Source organism: Larus michahellis, chromosome 6, assembly GCF_964199755.1.
Source record: "Larus michahellis chromosome 6, bLarMic1.1, whole genome shotgun sequence".
NCBI classification, from domain to species: domain Eukaryota; kingdom Metazoa; phylum Chordata; class Aves; order Charadriiformes; family Laridae; genus Larus; species Larus michahellis.
In genome coordinates, this window is record NC_133901.1 from 47,936,115 (window position 1) to 47,950,907 (window position 14,793).

The window sequence follows — 14,793 nt, forward strand, 5'->3', positions numbered from 1 at the left end:
AATGAAAGACAAACCAAATTAACAGAACAGAATTTGCTTATCTCTTCTTGTACACATATACTAAATTAGATCTGCTCACTTGAGTGATACAAATACATTTTAGCATTTTTTATTATTGTTGCTCAACTGGCTCTGAAATACCATAGTGACTGGAGCACAATCCTTTTTAGTTCACACATAATCCATACTATTTTGAAATATGTTCTCTATTTAGACTTTGGACCAGAAAATTGCTTCAACTGAGCTATGGAAATTTCTGTCAGTTCTCAACTTTTATTGCCAGGGTCAAAATGCAGTTCCAAAAAGAAACTGTTATTTCCAGTTCCCAAGTTGAATTTGCAGAACTGGCATTTAAAGTAAATATAGTTTATTTCACTTGCAAACTGAGCACAATTGATGCTGCAAATAATAAATATGAAGCCCCAAATGGCATATAATGGAGCCACTTTCAATGCTATACTACATATGCAGTTAGAGTGTGGGTGAGCCACAACAGAAAGCGTTCTAACCACTGATGGAGTGGGAAAAAATATGGATAGATTAAAATTATGGCAGTTTTGCATTGTTTTACTAACGTGTCTTTTTTTATATTGGAAATCTAAGCAAGCCAACCAAGGGAATATACACTTTGCGTACTAAATACAGTAAGAATTTTTTAATTTTCTACTTTGGTTCCTTTTGGCAAGAACAGATGGAGCTGTTTTCATTTTTCAGCCTTTTGATCCTCTGTGCACAAGCCATCATCATGCTAATAACTTTCACTGTACCTGCAATGCAACTCCTTGCACTTCTGAGCTTTTTACTTTGGTTAATGCAGCTCTTCCAGATTCTGGCAGCTGTTGGAATGGCAGATGTGCCCAGGGCTTTGCTTTATATTAGAGAAGTCAACGTCTCATGCCAGGGAACTCTGACATCTCAGGAGAGATCCACAGTCTTGCAGACTGCCAACACGCACATCCCGTGGTGGGGTCTTGCATACCAGGGTCCCAAAGAAAATGCAACTTATTATGCTCAATAAAACCACACTGCCCCATCACACACATTATTCTGTCTTTGCTAGTCACCTCTTTACTTTTTTCCTGATCAAAAGCATGAAAAAAAAATCCATAATGCATCAACTATTTGATGGTGAAGGGAAGATAGATGGCTCTGCATATTACACTCTGTTCATTTTTCCCATTCCATCCTGAAATACACTGAAAAACAGGCAGTAAGACATCCACTAGGGTCAGGCTAGAGTCTCCAGAGATTTTGCAAATCAGATTTTCAGAAATAGCTACGATGAGCTAGATGCCTACAGAGATCAACAATCTCCCTCAATAACCTAATGACATCTATTTCTATTAAAATATTTTTTCACCTCATCATAGTTGTAATTTTCATTGTATTTTTTACTGTTACATTTACAATTCAGTATCAGTCTAATGCAGGCATTACAACTGTAGTTTATAACTCACTGTCCTGTGATAAAGAAATGAAATAATCTGAAAGTAACCATGTTTGCACTTTTCCTCATCTTCATTTTCCAGTTTAAACATTCTAGAAATTGCTCTCATTAACAAAAAAAATAAAATATTTGTACCCTTTTGTTGTACCCCCTGAGCATTCAGTCCAATAATATCAATGCATAATATTCTTGCTTACTAGCAGCAAGACAGTAGTAAAAAATACACTAACAGTTATGAAGTAGTACAAAGCACTCAACACCAACAAATAAAGGACACAGAGGAAAAAAGTCTTAATTAGCCAAAAATAACTCAGGAAAGAGATACTGAAATGCATTGTTTATTTAAGCATTTGCCTTATTGTAAAGGGCACAAAGAGAAACAAGATCCTTGTAAGCACGCAGCACTCACTACATAACTCATGCAACATGCCAAAGATAATTTGCAGAACTACCAATAACAGCCCATTAATACATTGTCATCTCATAAGACGACCAGCAAAATACCAGAGCTGGACCGACTAGTCTGTGTCAGGGTTTCATTAATACATCACTGTTTCCACTAGCTTATGCCATTCCCTTATTAAGCCTGTGCTTGTGTACATAGCTTAGCCTTCTTTAACCTGTACTGCACTTTCAGAATCAGAATTACACTGCTTAAAATTGCTTTGCATGTGTTTCTGCTGTACTGAATTTGAGCTGCATAACTGTCCCAGACTACACTTTTTCCTATTTCCTTTACCCTGGGATTACTACAAGCAGACAAGTCCTTGCTTTGTAACATTCCCTTCTTCTCTATGTCTCCAAGATACAGCTTTCATGATTATTATTGTCTATGGTGAGGCATTCCACATGCAGGATCAAGTGACTACACACTTGTAATATCATCAGTATTGTCATATTAAAATAGCAGCAATAAACCAAATTGGTAATTAAAGACATATCGTCCTGCCCAGACAGGACACAGAACTCAGTGCCAGGCAGTAGGCAACTATCATAGAGAGATAACACAGAATTTGGGAAGATTATTGGCAGCATTACTTTTGTGAGGTAAAAAAACCCCCACACTTAGTCACAGGTAATAGCGTGTTATTATTTCTGTTGTTGTAGATCCTAGGAGCCCTAGTCACAGACCAGGTGTCTGTAGCATGATATCATCTCAGGAGCCAGGGGTGAGGATATATAGCATAATTCTGTGAAGGGACTGGGCGGACAATAAATAATACACATACAGAAATAATTTTTCCTAACTAAGTATAAGAGAATTATTTTTTTCCATGTCTGGATTGAAATCGCTCCCCTTCCAGGAAACCATAACCATTCTTGCACAGCTTCTATCTGGTACTTGTGCTCAGCTCAAAACCTGTCATTATAAATACCATGATGACAAATGAGCTCAGGGATTTTGTTGATGTTCAGATAGTACAAAATGAATTAAATCAAAACCATGGACAACAGGGAAAAAAATATTACTTGTGTGAAAATTTGAGTTGACTGATAAGACCAAACAGTGGTCATCTTGCTTGTATAGCAGAAGCCTTTCATACTAGAGGAAGTCATTTAAACAGACCACCTTTACAGACTCAGCAAACAACCGGACCAGCTCTACCTGAAAATAGCATTGGAAGTCAGCTGAGGAGCATAAGTCTCATTTAAAAGAAGCCAGCCCAGAAAGAGAGATTAAATTCCTTTGAAGAAAGGTAAGAAAGCCTTAACAACACAAAAGTCATGTGGAAACTTTCTATACAAGAAAGAGAATCCCCCCTGCACCTTGTCCTCCATCAGCCCAGAAACAGCTCGCTTACCTGCCAAAGTAGTTTCTCTTGTTTGATACCTTAGATTAGAAATCAATGAGCTCTGGCATAGCTTCCAAATTTAAGGAATACCAATCCTGCTGCATCTTAAGAGCATCTTGAGTGCAACACCTAAAGACTTGATTACTGCATTTTCTTATGCTTTGCCCTTTGTGGCCGAAAAACCAGAGGGATACAAGGCTCTGGGAAGGCAGATGCATAGCTTTTCACTCTTCTCCCTTCTAACAGATTGCTGAAGGGAATTTCTGCAACAGAAAAGGAAGATGCTTCCCCAGCTCCATGAGACCAGTGGGCAAGGAAAGGCAGGATTTGCGTTCAGGAAGGGGAAGGCAGAATTGCCATGTTCTGCAGCTTTAATCTAGAGGCACAGCCTGTCCCCTCAGTGACATCTGATTGACACAGAAATGGGTATTAGCAAAGAACACGTAAGAGAGACATCACCCAAATTCCTGACACCCCACTTTTTAATAGTAATGAGGTACATTTTGGGGGGAATCCATATAGTCAAAGAGCCAAAAGACATTAGGGATTACCAGCTTATTTTAAAAAATAAGTAAAGCTGGTTAGAGAGACTAATTGCAGAAGTCACACCTGTGGGCTGGAAGATAAGGAGACAGGCAACCACCATACTAAATGCACAAAACCCTTTCACATTCAAACCCTGCAAGAAGGAGAAGCTAAAGCTCCAAACTTGCTGTGAATACTCTATGCTATTTGATAAGAGGTATCTCACCAGTGTCCTACAATAAATGAAAGGATTTCAGCTAAGGTTGTTCGGAGATAGATCCAACCTAGCATAATCTAAGCATAAAAATAGTTTCCATAAAATCACATGAGGTCTCACTGAACTTTTGTTTTGACTGTATTTCCAATAGTGGGACACTTGTTTAATATGCAAGTCTCTAAGAGGCTTTGCATCAAAACTAGTAACTAAGCAATTACCTTGTAATCAGACACAGTGTTGACAATGCAATCATGTGGCAACGTGTAATTACACAGCATAACATCATACGCAGTATTTTGCACTACATGTTGCAAACTAAGTGCTGCCATATTTTTTTCTCAAGCCGAATAAGACTCCAGAGATTCTAAACAATGCACTCAACCTGAAAACATGATTCTCACAGCTTTTTTGTTGACATAAGTGAAATGCCCAGACAGGCCAATAAAAAAAAAAAAAAAAAAAAAAGGAGGTAGAATATACCTTCTCTGCTCTCTTTTATTTAGGGTAGTATGAAGCGTCTTAAAGGAAGAGTTTGGAGACCAAGCTGTATATCTGTATCTCCCCCCTGGGGCAGCTTCTCCAACCACTGCCAACTGGAAGACCCACTCTCTGCACAGGCAAAATTTAGCAATTCATCATGTCAGAGAATAAGGAGAACTTCTCTGACTCTGGGGATCGATCTTAACACCCAAGGGGCACAAGGGCAGGATATAAAGTCTCTGAGTTACTGTTAATGTTGCCTTCTAGTAATAAAGGCCATCCATTCCATCCATTGTTGTTAAAATTCCCTACCTATTGTTTTTTTCCTATGAGAAAGCACCCACACTTTTGGGATGTCTGAAAAGTGACCTGATGCATATGAATAAAATAAAAAAAAAGTAAGACAATCACCATCAGCACCAAATACTTAGAGGCTGTGATTTTTAAAAAATAACAACTTCTCCATAATTTTAGAATAAATGTTTGTTGCACTTCTAATTTCTAGAGTGCTCCAGACAGTCAGTTTAAATTGATGGCTTGTTAGTGAGGACTGGCCCCTTTGTGAGATGTTTTCAGAATGATTGATTTACAATAAAGTGGCTCCTGGTGGGTGCACGCAGGTGGAACTGATTCAGATCGATTCCACAGAAGCTGACTAATCAGCTGTTTAAACTGGCAGAGTGCTCAATGACAGAAACAGTGCAGCTATCATTTTCTATCTAAGATTACAAATTAACTTGTTCTGTTTATCCTGTATGCCATCAATATGGAGAGAAGCAGCTGAGAGGGAAGTGGGATTCCAGACTGATGGTATAAAGCCTTCCCTTTCAAACATTGACAATAAAGGCACAAGGGGAAATTTCACTACATATTAATGAAACCAGTGGAGAGAACCACCAAATGAGGAGGACTCCTTTAATTAATTAACAGTAGTGGGAAGTCAACAATATTTTTTCAAATGTGACCAAAAAAGGATAAATCAATGCCAAAATTGCCAAGAGTAAATCTGTACTGTTTTTTCTCTGCTGTCCCACACACCCTATCAGTCTGTCCTTCTCATGCATATTGTATGCACACCAGAGGACTAGCATCTTTAGAGAATGGTATTTCCAGAAATGATTAATGATAGGTAATCAACATTTCAGCCTCTACAGTCATATCCCTGAAAGTGTCATTTTTACAACAAGATGAAAAACTCCATGGGGAACACAATGTATGTGGGTAAGTGAAAGGTGTCAGAGAGAATGTGGGTAAGTGAAAGGAGAATAGATATTACCTGCCTTAGAGCTGATAACAAGAGCAGGGGCACGAGGAGGGTGGGGGCTTAGCAAAATAATTCTTACCATCTCTAATCCATAATGTTTTCTTCATACAACATCTCTGGCATTGAAAAAACTGTGATTTCTTTTTCATCCTTCCTCCTCCATCCCACATAGGTATACCCCATATTTTAATTACATTTAAAGCACCAGAAAAATACCAGGTATACTCCAGTGCAAAAGGACAGTTCTCTTCTTGTTCACAGTAGGGGGCAGAGACGATGATGCTAACAAATTAATTTACAAACCTATAAAACAAATTCCCCTTCACCAGCTTTTCAGGCTTACCTTAAAAAAAAGGAGGGATACAGAAAAAAGTTTAACTTCTCTGGACTTTTTCAGTCCTTAATCTCTCTGTAGAGCTTGAATAACAGAGTGATAATCGCTAGCAATTTTGAGGGCTATTTTATGTGCCTATTTATGGTCTGAGAGCAACTCATGGTACCTGGAGTTAAAAACCAAACAAAATTAATCCACCTGACAACTGTCAATACCTACCAAACTGATTAAAATTAAAAGCAGTCATTGAAAATTGCTGCACTAACACCAATGTTTACCTTAAAGAAACATAGCACTCAGATACATTAGTCCTGTAAGCATTAAGATCACTGTCACTATGACTTATTACTTATGCACATTAATGAGAGACCCCAAGATGTGCCCCAAATCAAAACTGTTATTTTATTGTAACTTTTGAGATGCCTAATATACTGTCTTACTGTCATCTGCTTTCCTCTGGTATTGATAACATGGAAATTAAAATACTAAGAAGATACTGACGCTAAATTTGGTGGCATAGGAGGTAAATATTTTGACAGATGTACTGCTAAAGCTACTTTTTATTGCTACAGAAAGGAAAGTAAAACTTGATTGTCAGTAATAAAGGAAAACAACATACTACCTGTATTGCTATATGCATGCTAAATGTCAAAAATAGTCAAGCATGTCTCTATCATTAAATAAGTTTGTGAAGGGCAATACATTTGTGTCTAAAAAGGAAAAACAAAACAAAACTCGTGAGTTGATCAACAACATGTCTGGATAATCACAGAATAAATGTTAGTATTTGCTAAGAAACAAAAGGACTCTAATTTAAGAGAAAACAATTATTAAGTAGTATAATCAGGAAGCCACTTGCAACCTTTGGATGTGTCACATTAATTTCTATGATCACCTGTTTTTGAGAAGATTAGCCCCTTGACCTTCACTGTTTTAGCCCTGAAAAGTGTTGAATGCCCAGCATACTGAAGTAAAATTTAGCTGCCTCATTGCTGGCTTCCTTTTGAGTCCTCAACCCTGACCTGAAGGGATCTTTTCTGACTCTCCATCTCCAGAGAAAAGAAATAATTCAGTGCTCCTGCAAATGTAGGCCTAGCTCTCTCCTGAGCAAACTGCCAAAGCCAGCTGAATTATGTGTGCTGGTATTGTGATGTGGGCTGCTCACAGCAAATTGATCTGATAGCACTGAAGCCATTTCACTTCAGACCTCAGGTTGATGTGCAGTCTCAGAGGTGAGATAAGCTACCTGGTTCTGAACTGAACAAGACATGTTTCTTCAAGATAAGATTGGCAATTCAAAAACAGCTGCTGCTTGGACAGCCAAGCACAGGCATTGATCATGATCTATATCACACAGAATTTGGTTCACATGTATGTAGTACAGAAACAGACACACACTTCAAACTTTTGCTGCCTGAGTATCTGAGACAATTAATACATGGATGCATTGTACATAACAAAATCTAGTGGAAAACTCAAGAAACAACTTACCAACCATCCAGGTAACGTGGGATGATGAGGTCATGAGAACGGAAGAAGAATCCCAAAACACAAACAGTTTCATTTTGGGTTTAGATGAGAGCAAAAGCAATTCTAAAGTGAGCCAGTGCATACTGCCAGTTTCACTTTCCTTACACCTTTACACTTCTGGATACTGGTGATCTCACGCGTTCTTCTGACGAGCATTCTTCTACCTCTCTGGAACTTCTGCAGTTTCAAAACCTATTGAAAATCAACCTTTATTGTGCAGAGGTCTTAGCTAGCTCTTTTTAAAAAACTGGGCAGCAGACAGAAATTTTCCACATCTTTTATGATACATACATTATACACATATAGAAACCGATTGTAAATCAACTTACTGCCATGAAAAAGGGACCATTAACACTGACTTTAGACCAGAATAAGGTGTGTTCCTCATCATCTTGGTGATTAATATTTGCATTCCACCTGCTTAAGAATATACTAACAGCAAAGCAGCAATGCAATTTCATTGCCCTTTGCCACGTGTGCTATGTACCAACAGAAGAAACAGGGACAGAGTGTGATATCTCCAGAGGTACTTTTCCAACACAAATGAAATCTTTCCAGATTCATGCTCCTATTTCTGGATTAAAATATTTCTTCGGTCACCTCCCCCAGTGTTACCACATCTTCTCACAACCACTCTGATGCCCCTGGGAATAAAGAAATCACAGGTATCTTTCATTTCCACCCAAAAGTAAAAAGATGATTGAAAGCATGAATATGTAAAAATAAGCCACATCTCATTTGTTAGCAGCAGTTGTATGCTTTAAAACATGAATTGCAAATATAGTTGAAGTCTCAAATTCTTTAATGCAAAAGCTTCAACTGCTGCAATTTTCCAGTCATGCACCTAGTGAATATCTTTCAAAGCAAAGTAGTCAACTGAAATCCAACTCTAATGAACATGTTACTCACCAGATATGCTACCATGATTGTGAAGACTGTTCTGATCTACCACAACCATATGACTAGACACAACAAATCTAGCTCTATACTACTAAACCTCACTATCAAACCAGTTTCATGCCTATGAAAACTCTGTTTCAGCCAGTAAGATCTTTTTAAAAATAGTTCAGAATTGCACAAGAACAAGGCAGTCCTAGTGCTGATAGTGTGCTGTGGCTTGGAGTTCGTTTTCCCTTGTTCACAGCCCTTTAATGTATTTTGTATTTTAATGTATTTAATGAAGTTGAATCTCATTATCAAAACAGTTGAAAACACACCATCACTTTCATATTTCACAGCTTACCTTACACATTTCTCATGCTCTTTCCTGAGTACTGTTTGAATAGAGTCTATTGCCATTTGAACACCCAAAGGATAACCCAAAGGATGACTCTGAGCATGCTAAGCATGCTGCAAACACAAGCACGTGGAGCTCTGGGCAAACACCAGTGCGCTGCGTGTAATTGTGGCTGCGGCTGTTTTGCTCAAGAAAGAGCAGAGTCCCAAAACCTCTTTTCATTCTATGCAAACTTATTCAAACAAGGATGAAATCTCCAGTCCTTATATCATTTACCCAACCCAGCAGTGTTTGTTTGAACTGTATCAAGCTGCCACCAGAATAATCTTTTATTTTAATGAACTTCAGATACCTGCAAGGATACTCATGGAAAACCACTCACAGAAAGCCATGTATTTTTGTTATTTGTCTAATAGATTGCCTTTTAAGTACATAAGTATAGGTTAAGTACACAGGATTTTCTAACTATTCCCTGTAGGTTACTAGCCATCATTTCCCTTGTTCAAAAATGCAATTGCTAGGAATTCCAGAGGAATATTAATTATTCTGTAGTTATCTGCTATTTGCTAAGGAAAAAAAATACTAAATGAGGTCAGAGGAGTGAACAAAACTACATAATCACTGTAATCAATGACCTAACTATTTATATACTATATCACTGGGCCACTTTGAACCTAGCAGAATCTTCATTGCCAAAAGAGTTCCTGTGTTAACTAGCCTCTGAACCGGTGACTCTGTGCAAATGATAGTTTTACAAAGCAAAAATATCAAGATAACACATTCCAGTAAAACTATATGTTTAAAGAACTAGATTTTCTTCATATGGCTGCAATTAAAAGAGCCACTTTGTCCTGCATTTTGTCTTCATAACCTCAGTCAAACTGCAAATCAAATTCTAAAGTGAGAGATGTGGTGACATTTCACCAGTCTTTTATAAAATTTCCCCAGATCCAGTGTACAAAGGAGAACTAACAAATTACACCAGAAAGTTTTCATATACTAACTGCAAGTCAGTGGGAAAAAATATTAAATAATGTAAATTTCCTAGCTGTCAATTCAGGAGAAACTTAGCATTTGAGAAGATGTTGGTATTAATAATTATTTTCTGTTGTTGGGAGTAACATTATAGTCAAGTCAATAAGCTGTTAAAAACGGGCAAAGAGGCAGAAGGCCAAAAGCCCCATTCTTACAGATCTGGCACTGAACTGTTGTTTTCAGTGGATCACTTTGCTTTGGTACATACACCTCTTTCAAGGTCTCAGACTGGCTAGGGTTCATGACCAGGCACTATGAGATTCATCTGTGCAAGCAAAACTGGACAAGAGAAAAAGTGTTGGCCATAAAGATTTCAGTGAATTTGGAAGTGTGTTTTAAACCGAAATGAACATGGCATCAGTCAGATGTGAGGAACAGCACGGAAAGAGGGATTCCTAAAGCAAAATTCACAGGGGAAAGTAAAAAACAGAGATAACTAAAACAGCGTGACTGGTGGTAACTGATGTAAACTCTGTTACTTTTGGGCGAAAGGCCTGGAAAAGCCAGCAATGATTAGCATGATGTTGATTGTGAAAAGATTAAAGGAATTGTCCTTATGATAAACCAAACATCCAATTTTTCACTGAAAGGAGTGTAGGTCCTCAAGCAAAAACTGATCATTTATCTAAAATAATTTCTCAATAAAGAATAGTTTCTAGGACTTTAGGGGAGTGTTCTCCTCAAGCTAGGAAGGAAGGAGGTAAGTTAATTTTTGAAATAACTGAAAGAAAACTGCATGTCAAAGGTATTTTTTAGATATGTATAAACTGTTCTAGCAGTCAATCATGAGTAGGTTTTCAATGCTGCTTTTAATCTTGAAATTGCATATGTACAGCTTAATTGCCCATGGGCAAGAACTGAGGGAGGGTGAGGGGGTTTTTTTTGGTTATTTAAAGGAAGACCAGATGTCCTCTGTGTTCAAAAACTGTTGGTCAGACCAAACCTTTCATTTAGTATTTCTCACAGTGCTGTGTGTACAAAAGACAGAAGAAAAGAGAGAGTAAGTACAGAATTTTTATCAAAGATTTACACTCCAGGGAACCAGCTTTAGATCTAAATCTAGTCAAGAATGCAACAGGGGTTTCTTCCCAGGTGGGGAAGAGGATAATTAACATAATTCAGGGAAGGAAATTAATTGTGATAGATTAGAATATTTTATATCAAATGCAAATCTCCCATTGATTTTTGTACTTGAATTCTAACAGCTATAACGTATTGAAGATAGGGAAGTATAATAATAATGATGACATTAATAGCACTCTAGTGTAAAGAATTATTAAGACTTAAATGTGATACTTTTCAATAATGGTAGATGAACTGAATTTGAGGCATGTTCAAGGAAAGCTTCAAGTATTGATTTAATTTAGTTTTACACCCAGTAAATTGGACTAATATTATGCCACCATCCTTAGGCTTGAAAAATAAAAAAAATTCTTTTTTTTTTTTCTTGTTTTCCCTATAGCCCTTATAATTAAATTGTTTCTGGGTAGTAATTTATGTTTCATACTACCTTTACTATAAACAGCATCACAACAGAGCAGTTAAGATATATTGCTTTGTCACCTGGAAGGGAAATATGCCTGTCTCCTCAGAACTGCCTAGGATGTAGTATGAACTAGGACTTTAAACGGGGAGCCTGGACAGAGCAAGCCACATCATGCTCTCATGTGCTAGAGCTACAAAAAGGCATTTATTTATTTGTATTATCCAAATGGGCTGGCCTGATTGAGAAGGCCCTTTTGTGTTTTGTCAATGAACATTAAAAAAGTTATCCTTACCAGGGTCTAATGAGGCTCTATGTATGACAAAGTATGTTACAGTTCTCTACCCGAAAATATTTATCATATAAAGAGATAAATATAAAAGAATGTGTGACATTATGAGAACCATTTGCAATGTTTTTATCCCCTTTAAACATTTTTTTTCATATTTATGCATGATACTTTAAAGAGGAGGAGTCTCTTCCTGGGATGGAAGAGGACAGGTTTAAAAACAGAGCCTAAGTAAGTGGACCATCAAGCCCTGAAAAAGGAAAATGAACAGGGATGCTGTTTTGGCAGCAAGAACAAGAAACACGATCTACCAGTCACTATTTTTATAGCATTTGAGTTATACAATATGAGCTTCATGGGAAACAAGTAAACACAGAGCTTAAGACTGGTGCAAAAGCCCATCTTTTCTGACATGGGTCAACAAGAGCAGTATGTCACTCCAGTTGCTACAAGGCATGAGAATAAGCTGCCCTAGATTTGCCGCCTTGTTTCTTCTCAGAGAATAAATTTAGTTTACTTTGGTATGGAAGAAAAATTATGCTAGCGTTAGGTTTTCATCAGCAATGAAAGAATGGAAAAAAGTTTGCGTCTCCACAGATATTATCCCAATACTAGATCCCAAGTTAAAGAATCTGCATAAACCCCTGAGATTTACAGCAAAACACATAGGGAAAAAAATGCATGATATATTACATATTTTACATACTGGGAGAGCAGGCGGAGAGGAGTTGTCCTTGGTTTTATTACTACAATTATAAAATAAGTTGTTCTGTGTGGCAGGTACTGTATTATTATTTCACATTCAACTGAGGCCAACACAATTCCCTCATATCTACTTCAAGCACTTTACTATCACAACTTATAAAGGTAATTTCCCTAGCAAAAGAATAAGAATTATTTTCTTTAATGTGGTTCTTGAGATACTGCTATTAGTGAGGTTTCAACTATGGATAAACTTGGGTTTTGCACAAAATAATGGCTTTTGGGGTTCTGTTAAGCTTCTGACAGAGGAAATGAAACCTCTGCAGTTTTTTTATAACTGACAGGCCACAACAGCTAAGGGCTCCAGAAAAGGGAGTCTGAACTGTGCTGGTGGAAGAAGTCACAAGAACAGAATGGAGGAAGCCTCTATGCTCAGTGGTTAAAGAATGCTAACTCATGGGCACTGAAATGGACTGAACCATACCATGCATTTAGGGATTCTGCGAGGACGTAGCTTGCCTCTGTCTGCCACATTCCTGCTTCCGAAAGGAACTGCCCAGTTCTCTCTGGATGTGTTAGTCTTCCTGGAGTAATGAAGTCACATGTATACATCCCTTTTCCCTGTGCTAAATGTGATTTTGAGAAAGTGACAGGCACGTTAAGTATTCATCTCAGGCAGAGCCCTGAAATCCCTATTAGATGAATTTCAGGTGACATCTGAGTTCCCCCTCTCACTGAGGGACATTGTAGAGCCATGAGTGCTCAAAGCTTGCTGTCTCTGTAGTGATAGGAAGACCTTTTTTTTTGTACCAAGGCAGTATTTGTAGCATGTTGAGACACATTGCAGGGGAAACTCTCTGTATTTCAGGTGGAAAATCAACCTATATGTAAAGCAGATGCAATTATAACTGAATGCAGACCTGAAAATAGCCAAGTTGGAGTTTAACAGAGCTGCACTACATTCTTAAAATGCATCAAGTATTTGATATCGAGGACAACCCTGGATCTAGGCTATTGGGATTCTTTAAGTTTGGAGTGCAACGCCCTGGGAAGAGTTCCCCCCCGAGGTGGGAGCTTACCAGAGTCTCTGCATATGCCAGGAGATGGCTGTGGCTGGGGGCTCAGTCGCTCAGCAGACCTGTCGGCAGGAGAAAGCTTTCAGTTTTGGATGGAGTCTTCATGGTCCCATGCTGTGAGATCCCACTCTGGCTTTACAGGAGATGACGTGAACTCTAACAGAGGTCAGAAAACTAGCCAGGCACAGCTCTCTGGGTCAGTTCTTCAATTTCAGCTGTGAAGTTAAAATCTTGCAATGCTGCGGTTTCCAGTATTACTTCCCACTTTAAATAACAGGTTCAGATGCCAAGGGAGGACTAGTATGTTCTAACTTAAAAGCTGAACAGGAATCTGACATTCTGAAAATGAATTTAGAAATCAGTCTTATGTACTACCGTGACTAACAGCTTCATGGAAACTTACTGATCAGTGTTTGAAAACTGTGATTTACCAAAGTGGAGAGAAGTTGAGGGAGAAATTGCACAACTATTTTTTAAAATAAGCTATACTGTATAAATAATGTATCATTAATATACACCATTTTGAAATAGAAAGCTTGCAATCTTTCCTCTTTCTAAGTGTAAAAAAGAGGGCCTGTACATTTTTTCACCGTATAAGCATGTGGCTATATAACATCTCTATGTAAATTGCATCCATTTGAAATATTATAACACTTATTAATCAATGCTTATGTTGAATATTGGCTTATGACTCCAATCCAAAAAACTGCATCTCTAAACATGTAAAAGTATTAATCATATAATTAAAGGGTATACTGATTCACAGCAGTTAGTCAGAGAAATAATGTGAGTAGTTTTTAAAGCTATTGTTCAAGCTATTGTATCAACATGAAATAACTTTTTAAAAAAAATAATCCCAGCTGTTATTAACCTAAATCACGTCCAACCATATACTGAATATGCAAGCAATATAGCTGAAAATTCATCTTACCTAATATAAGCCATTTAAAATCAGCCAGCAACTATAACCGAGTTGTCAAGTCTCCTTCCAAAACTGAGATATAGAGAGAGCTACTGAGGACAATTAATTCTCCCTACATCTTAAACTCCTCTTTCAGGAAGAGGTAAATAAATTAACTTTTAAAAACTCTCCCTTCTTACAGGTGAAACCTGAACTCAGCTAAAAAAAGCACCTCACCTGTACAATAAATGGCACAAGGGTGGCATACACTTATTTCATAATACCGAACAGGTATCATTAAAATTTCATTTTAAACTGCCTATATGTCAAAATTTTTTATTTCTTACCATATGCTTGCAGCTCTTCCTGAGACAAAAGATATGATCCATAAGGCAGGAAAATAAACATCACCTTTGTTCTGCATTGATAGAAATTATTTTAAAAAATCATTTTACTCTAGTTTGATACTGTAAATTTAAC

The 14,793-nt window shown here is 37.6% G+C and overlaps 1 long non-coding RNA gene across 11 annotated transcripts in view; it reads right to left on the minus strand.

Moving 5' to 3' along the window:
• Positions 1-14,793, minus strand: part of LOC141745052 (uncharacterized) — a 73,096-nt gene that overhangs the window by 24,716 nt on the left and 33,587 nt on the right. For 10 of the 11 annotated variants that reach the window (XR_012587655.1, XR_012587656.1, XR_012587653.1 and 7 more), the window contains 2 exons: positions 13,416-13,474; positions 7,552-7,782 (listed from right to left, as the gene is read on the minus strand). This is a non-coding gene — a long non-coding RNA (uncharacterized LOC141745052). Of the gene's footprint in view, positions 1-7,551; positions 7,783-13,415; positions 13,752-14,793 lie in introns of all 11 variants that reach the window. The other variant, XR_012587652.1, reaches the window with a different exon arrangement.